Source organism: Oncorhynchus tshawytscha, linkage group LG14 (assembly GCF_018296145.1).
Source record: "Oncorhynchus tshawytscha isolate Ot180627B linkage group LG14, Otsh_v2.0, whole genome shotgun sequence".
Classification (NCBI taxonomy): Eukaryota; Metazoa; Chordata; class Actinopteri; order Salmoniformes; family Salmonidae; genus Oncorhynchus; species Oncorhynchus tshawytscha.
The window spans coordinates 15,236,692-15,244,850 of NC_056442.1; positions in this window are offsets into that span (position 1 = coordinate 15,236,692).

The following is an 8,159-nucleotide window of genomic DNA, read 5'->3' on the forward strand; positions in this document are numbered from 1 at the left end:
GTAAACAGAGGTTTTGCACATTCAGTGTTAGAGTCCGTCCATGGGTGTCACGTTCTGACCTTTATTTCCTTTGTTTTGTCATTGTTTGGTCTGGTCAGGGCGTGAGTTGGGGTGGGCAGTCTGTTTGTTTTTCTATGATTTGGGTATTTCTATGTTTCGGCCTAGTATGGTCCTCAATCAGAGGCAGGTGTCATTAGTTGTCTCTGATTGAGAATCATACTTAGGTAGCCTGGGTTTCACTGTGTGTTTGTGGGTGATTGTTCCTGTCTCTGTGTTTTGCACCAGATAGGGCTGTTTTGGGTTTTCACGTTTCTTGTTTTTGTAAGTTTGTTCATGTGAAGTGATTTATTAAAACATTAATCAAAATAACCACGCTGCACTTTGGTCCGCCTCTCCGTCAATGGAAGAAATCCCTTACAATGGGTAAAACCCTGCATTTGCTGCCCAGCAGTACAGTTTATTTTTAAAGAGACGAGATCAAATGTAGAAGCTTGCAGACCTTGGTATTCTGTGTATTTCTTGAAAAAAAAAAGCTTTGAGGATTTGACAGCTAATTGAATTAATCAAGACGCTGCTAATTTACTAATCTAATCAGATTAATTCCAATTTGATTCTGACATGATAAGGTTTAAAGTAGTGTGGTAATTTCATTGTGTCTAAACAAAACAGAAGATATCAAATGAAAGGTTGGCTACAGTGGGATGTCAATCGATCCTCAGCACCAAGAACAATTAGATAATGGTGGAATAGAAAGCAAAGCAGTGAATGGCATATTGTACTACAATTCAGTCCTGGGCAAGAAAACTGCATTAAATAAACCAAACGTCAAGCACAATAAACACAGTGTACAAAACATTAGGAACACATTCCTAATGTTGAGTTTGCACCCCTTTTGCCCTCAGAACAGCCTCAATTCGTCAGGACATGGGACTCTACAAGGTGTCGAAAGCATTCAACAGGGATGCTGGCCCATGTTGACATCCAATGCTTCCCACAGTTGTGTCAAGTTGGCTAGATATCCTTTGGGTGGTAAACCATTCTTGATGCACAAGGGAAACTGCGTAAAAAAAACAGCAGCATTGTAGTTCTTGACACACTCAAACCGTTGTGCCTGGCACCTACTACCATACCCTTTCAAAGGCACTTAAATATTTTATCTTGCCCATTCACCCTCTGAATAGCACACATACACAATCCATGTCTCAATTATCTCAAGGCTTAAAAATACTTCTTTAACCTGTCTGCTCCCCTTCATCTTCATTGATTAAAGTGGATGTAACAAGGGACATAAATAAGGGATCATAGCTTTCACCTGCTCAGTCTGTCATAAAATTAAAGCAGGTGTTCGTAACGTTCAGGGTATTTCTGCTATATTTTATTGTAACAGTTTTGATTCCATAAATGTTGATAGAATAACAGTGCGTTTTCACACTACGTTGTAGTAAGGCATCACACCTTGTGGATGTTTCTTCTGAACACCATGGAAAACACTCTGGGGTGAAGTTCCCCTGTGTAAAGATATAGGACCAGCTTCCCCTTCCCCAACCTTAACCATTAATGGGGAGAATGCTAAAAACTGACCCAAGATCAGCGTCGAAAATGACTGATTTCTGGTAGTTTGGTTACTTAGTAGTATTTGGTAAAAACACACGGTAAATGGTAACACTCAAGGCTCAAAGAGACACCAACAAAGACTGAAATTGTGTTTGGCAGCTGTCTATTTCAGTATGCAAATGTAGTGACTCCATGTGGTTCCATGTCCATGCTAATCCATGACTTTACTGCTGCATCAAAAGCCACCAAGAGCTACTACAAAACTGAGTCGAACTTTGCCTCGCCGACAGCTCAATCCCAAAGTCTCGAAGGTGCACTCCCATTTACATATGAAACGCATCTGTTAGTGAAGGGAATAGGTGGGAAATGGAAATACACTGTGTGTTTTCGAGTCTCTCAATATCTTGCCTGCCTCAATGCCTGTTGGGAATGATTGCTGAAAAACTCTTCTAGTGGAAACAGAAGTGTTAGATTGGATTGGACCCCAAGGACACTCACATATATACACACACACACACACACACACACACACACTCACACACAATCACTAGGGTAAATTGGAGAGACAAACAAAGGAAAAAGAAATTACGCTGAACCCTCTTATTAACAATTAGTGCCGGAGAGGGCTTGGTTAGCTTTTGTTTGTGCAGATTGTTTGGAGAGTTGCAACCTCTGCAGCTCTGGAGAGGTTTGTCTTCCCATTGTGTTAGCATTGATCGTCATCACTGCAATGGGGAAGCCTATATTATTATCAATTCCAAACTTTCAAAGTGACCAATGTTTGGTTTTGTTTGGGATCTACTCTCTGCAGCTCTTTCTGGTCAAAAGGCATAGAATAGAAGGAAATACCATCATTGATTAGGCCATTTTTGTAGTCACAATGATAAAAACGTATCATATTTGATGGCCTTGAAAATATTTTTCAACCTCGAAACATCTGAAAGTAACTTCCAGCTCAAGTTTACTGTGTCCAAGATCCCTGTTCTCCTCCACCAGGGTGTTGCTAAAGACAGGACGATCTCACCTTCCTATGTGGAGGTGAGTTTATCTGCTCTTCTGTCTCAGTCAGCAGAGATGCATCATGTGGCTCTTGCAGGCCAACCTGAACAACCCCTTACATCCGAACATAGCTGATGAGTACCCAGTTCGGCGGTTGATTAGCAGATGTGTCTGTCACGTTAGCCCTGGCCGTCTGCGACCCTGGGCAAGTAAGGCAGGTCGGAGGCAGGTGGGGAGCCGGCAGCCTGCTGACTAAACAGGGGGTGAGAGGAGGTTGGGGGAGATTGGCCGGAGAGAGTATAAAGGGAAAATGAGGTGGAGAGGCTGGTGTCACTCACAGACACCCAAAGACTACAAGAGAGAGGATTCCTCACCACCAGCTGACAACGTGGCAGAGAAAAGCAGATGTTTGCTGTTGAACAGATAACACGGAAGCTCCAGGTGTTCCTCCCATACTGTGAGAGAGTGAGGGAGAGAGATGGAGAAAGAGAGAGGTTTCCGCAACAGGAGGAAACAGTCTGTTTCAAACAGTACTGTACAGTGCCTTGAAGAGTATTCATCCCCCTTTTTTCATGTTTTGTTGCATTACAACCTGTAATTTGAATGTATTTTTATTTGTATTTCATGTAATGGACATACACAAAATAGTCCAAATTGGTGAAGTGAAAGGAAAATAAAAACTTGTTTAAAAAAACAACAACAAAAAAACGGAAATGTGGTGCATGCATATGTATTCACCCCCCTTGCTATGAAGCCCCTAAATAAGATATGGTGCAACCAATTACCTTCAGAAGTCACATAATTAGTTATATAAAGTCCACCTGTGTGCAATCTAAGTGTCAAATGATCTGTCACATGATCTCAGTATATATACACCTGTTCTGAAAGGCCCTAGAGTCTGCAACAAGCAAGGGGCACCACCAAGCAAGTCGCACCATGAAGACCAAGGAGCTATCCAAAACAGGTCAGGGACAAAGTTGTGAAGAAGTACAGATCAGGGTTTGGTTATAAAAAAAATATCCAAAACTTTGAACATCCCACAGAGCACCATTAAAGCCGTTTTTAAATTTTTTTAAGAATATGGCACCACAACAAACCTGCCAAGAGAGGGCCACCCACCAAAACTCACGGACCAGGCAAGGAGGGCATTAATCAGAGAGGCAACAAAGAGACCAAAGATAACACTGAAGGAGCTGTACAGTGGAGATTGGGGTATCTGTCCATTGGACCACTTTAAGCCGTACACTCCACAGAGCTGGGCTTTAGGGAAGAGTGGCCAGATAAAAGCCATTGCTTGAAGAAAAAAATAAGCAAACATATTTGGTGTTTGCCAAAAGGCATGTGGGAGACTCCCCAAACATATGGAAGAAGGTACCTTGGTCAGATGAGACTAGAATTGAGCTTTTTGTTTGGCCATCAAGGAAAACGCTATGTCTGGTAAAAACCCAATACCTCTCATCACCCCAAGGAAACCATCCCCACAGTGAAGCATGTTGGTGGCAACATCATGCTGTGGGGATGTTTTTCATTGCCAGGGACTGGGAAACTGGTCAGAATTGAAGGAATGATGGATAGCACTACATACAGGGACATTCTTGAGGGAAACTTGTTTTAATCTTTCAGAGATTTGAGACTGAGATGGAGGTTCACCTTCCAGCAGGACAATGACCCTAAGCATACTGCTAAAGCAACACTCGAGTGGTTTAAGGGGAAACATTTAAATGTCTTAGAATGGCCAAGTCAAAGCCCAGACCTCAATCTAATTGAGAATCTTTGGCATGATTTAGAGTTTGCTGGACACCAGCGGAACCCATCCAACTGGAATGAGCTGGAGCAGCTTTGCCTTGAAGAATGGGCAAAAATCCCAGTGGCTAGATGTGCCAAGCTTATGGAGACATACCCAAGAGACTTGCAGCTGTAATTGCTGCAAAAGGTGGTTCTACAAAGTACTGACTTTGGGGGGGGGGGGTGAAAAGTTATACACGCTCAAGTTTTCTGTTTTTTGTCTTATTTCTTGTTTGTTCCACAATAAAATATATTTTGCATCTTCAAAGTGGTAGGCATGTTGTGTAAATCAAACGATACAAACCCCCCAAAAATCTATTTGAATTCCAGGTTGCAAGGCAACAAAATAGGAAAAATGCCAAGGGGGTGAATACTTTTGCAAGGCTCTGTATGCCCTGGAAGTCAATTTATCTGATTGTCAGGTTTCAACGGAAGATGGATCTGAATGCATATTTTCTTTACCCAGTGGGCTTCAAGTTTAGTCTATCATGTGGTAAAACTGTACACTGTACATCCCCAACAGATTTACATAGTGCTCAAGGACACTCCAATATAATGGTATGTGATTCACACATAGAGATCTGTTCCTATTCGCTCTCACACGACAATGGGCTGGGGATCATTAGTTCATTTCATTAAACATCTATTTGCATAACCCCCATAGAATCATTAGGAATAGAGGGAAATCAAAATGGAAGCATGACACCTCAACATCAAAACCCATTGGGAAAACTGGTTGAAATTACGTCATTATTATGTCTTTGGCTGCGCTATGGTCATGTTATACTGGTTGTAAAATATCATTTCTTTTTACTTCTTTGCAACCAGAATAATACATTTTAATTGGTTGTAATCTGGGTAACTGACCCATTAACAACAAAATGTGACCTCTTTCCTTGCCGTCTTCACGACAGCAGAATATGACATCATTATTTTGTCACATGCCATTTTTTCTCCCATTGGGAATGCCTTGCACTTGTCATTTGGTTTGCCCCAATTTTTTTTAAAGCTATTTTAGATATATCAATCACATGTTTACATTGCCATGAACATAATTCCTTCTAAAATAAGAAATTAAATCCAATATTTCTTTTTAATCTTGTTAAGAAGACCCATCTGGGTCGGAAGTCTGCTGTAGTGGTCTAAGCTCCCACTCTGGACCACGCATGCCCCCTTGGCGATGGGGGTTTGACGGCTGTGCCATTGTCTGTATCTCCCCATCTCTGCTTACATCTGTCCTGTAAAAAAAAAAAAAAAAAAAAAAAAGGGTGGATTGGAACTCCAGTCTCCTTAAAATAATGCAAAAAAGAAGACCCATCTGGTATATCTTTATTTTTTTATACAATGTGTTCCTATGAGGGACTGCATTGTAGTTAGAGGCACATCTCATTCTGTGACAGATGGCAACACAACAATTTGCAAGTCATGTGTAATGGCACTTAACGCTCGGAATTAGCTGACATTCCCATCGACCGCTTGTGAGCCATTGCAATGCTGACACTCAACAGCTACAGGCAAATGTTCCCCAAAATACAAATTATATAGCAGAAAGTCCACACATCTCTCTCTCCTTCTCCCTCTCTCATTCTCTCTCTCTCTCTCTAAAAGTAGTTAATTATATGGTGGTCAAAATATACAACTGTGTTTGCATGATTAATTGGAGTGATTTTAAGATAGTCATATTATGGATAATTTAGCTATTAGATTTTTTTTAGGACCCCTGTAGGTAAACATTGTATTCAAAAATATATGTCAAAATAAACACATTGTCACGCCTGTCGTCGGAAGGAGTGGACCAAAGTGCAGCGTGGAAAGTGTTCATGATTATTCATTTACCAAAAAAACACTTGAACAAAATAACAAAGTGAAAAAAAAATGAAAGCGCATAGTTCTGTCAGGTAATGACATGAAACAGAAAACAACTACCCACAAAACACAGGTGGGAAAAATGCTGGTTAAGTATGATTCCCAATCAGAGACAACGATAGACAGCTGCCTCTGATTGGGACCACGCTGGACAAGGCACCTAAATACACTCAGACCATGAGAAACAAGATTTGCTGGTTTAAGGTAACCTAGATTGAACTCTTTAGCCTGAATGCAAAGTGTTACATCTGGAGGAAACCTGGCACCATCCCTACGGTGAAGCATGGTGGTGGCAGCATCATGTTGTGGGGATGTTTTTCAGCAGCAGGGACTGGGAGACCAGTCAAGATCGAGGGAAAGATGAATGGAGCAAAGTACAGAGAGATCCTTGATGAAAACCTGCTACAGAGCGCTCAAGACCTCAGACTGGGGTGAAGGTTCACCTTCCAACAGGACAATGACCCTAAGCACACAGCCAAAACAATGCAGGAGTGGCTTCGGGACAAGTTTCTGAATGTTCTTGAGTGGCCAAACCAGAGCCCGGACTTGATAGAGCATCTCTGGAGAGCACTGAAAATAGCTGTGCAGCGATGCTCCCCATCCAACCTGTCAGAGCTTGAGCTGATCTGCAGAGAAGAATGGGAGAAACTCCCCAAATTCAGGTGTGCCATGCTTGCAGCACCCTACCCAAGAATAATAAAGGGTGTAATCATTGCCAAAAGTGCTTCAGCAAAGTACTGAGTAAAGGGTCTTAATACTTTTTATTATAAATTTGCAAAAATGGATGTCAATTGATGAGGAAAAAATACAATTTAATACATTTGCAAATAACGACGTAATGTAACAAAATGTGGAAAATTCTAGGGGTCTAAATACTTTCTGAATGCACTGTACCGTCAGACAAGTCCTGTGACACTTGTGCGGGTCGTAGAGTAAACAGAAAACACCAATTGTGTTTGTGAAAATCTCATCCTTCCATAGTGTGTGTTGTCTGTTCAAACGTTCGGACGATACAGATATTTTCGTGATAAGACGGATTTTCAGGATGTCTTGTGGTCTGACAAACACTGCTATTGCTCGGCCACTTCCCACTGCAGATGCGGAAGTCTGACATAGGCGGATGTGGTGGATTGATACGCATCCCTTACAAGAATATATATCTAGCTTAAACTGACAAATGTGATGGGTATTTTTGTATTATGTTACTCTAGACTTTAAAGGATTAATGCCTAATCAAATAAATTCCCATGTGTTTATAGATGTCGAATCTTAACTTGATCACTCTTTTGTCTTTTCCTGCTGCATCAAGAAGTTCAAATGAGCCTCGTGCTACTGGGGCCTGGACTTCTTGATGGGCCACACCCAGGTGGTGAAGGTAGGAAACAATACCTCCACTACGCTGATCATCAACACAGGGGCCCCACAAGGGAGTGTGCTCAGCCCCCTTCTGTACTCCCTGTTCAAACATGACTGCGTGACCATGTACACCTCCACCTCAATCATAAACTTTGTAGACAACGCAACAATAGTAGGGCTGATTACCAACACTGACGAGACAGCCGACAGAGAGGAGGTGACGGACCTGGCGGAATGGTGCCAGGAAAATAACCTCTCACCAAACATCAACAAAACAAAGGAGCTGATCGTGGACTTCGTGAAACAGCAGACGGAGCACCCCCCTATCCACATTGACGGCACCGCAGTGGAGAAGGTGAAAATCTTCAAGTTTCTCAGCGTACACATCACTAACAATCTGAAATGGTCCATCCACACAGCCAGTGTGGTGAAGGCGCAACAGAGCCTCTTCAATCTTAGGAGGCATTTTGAAAAGTAACAGGGGTCTAATGTTTTCTCAGAGCGAGTGCTACAGTCAATGTGTTGGTAGAACTTCGGTAGCATTTTCCTCAGATTAGTTTTGTTATAATCCCAGGCTACAATAAATCCCGCCTCAGGAT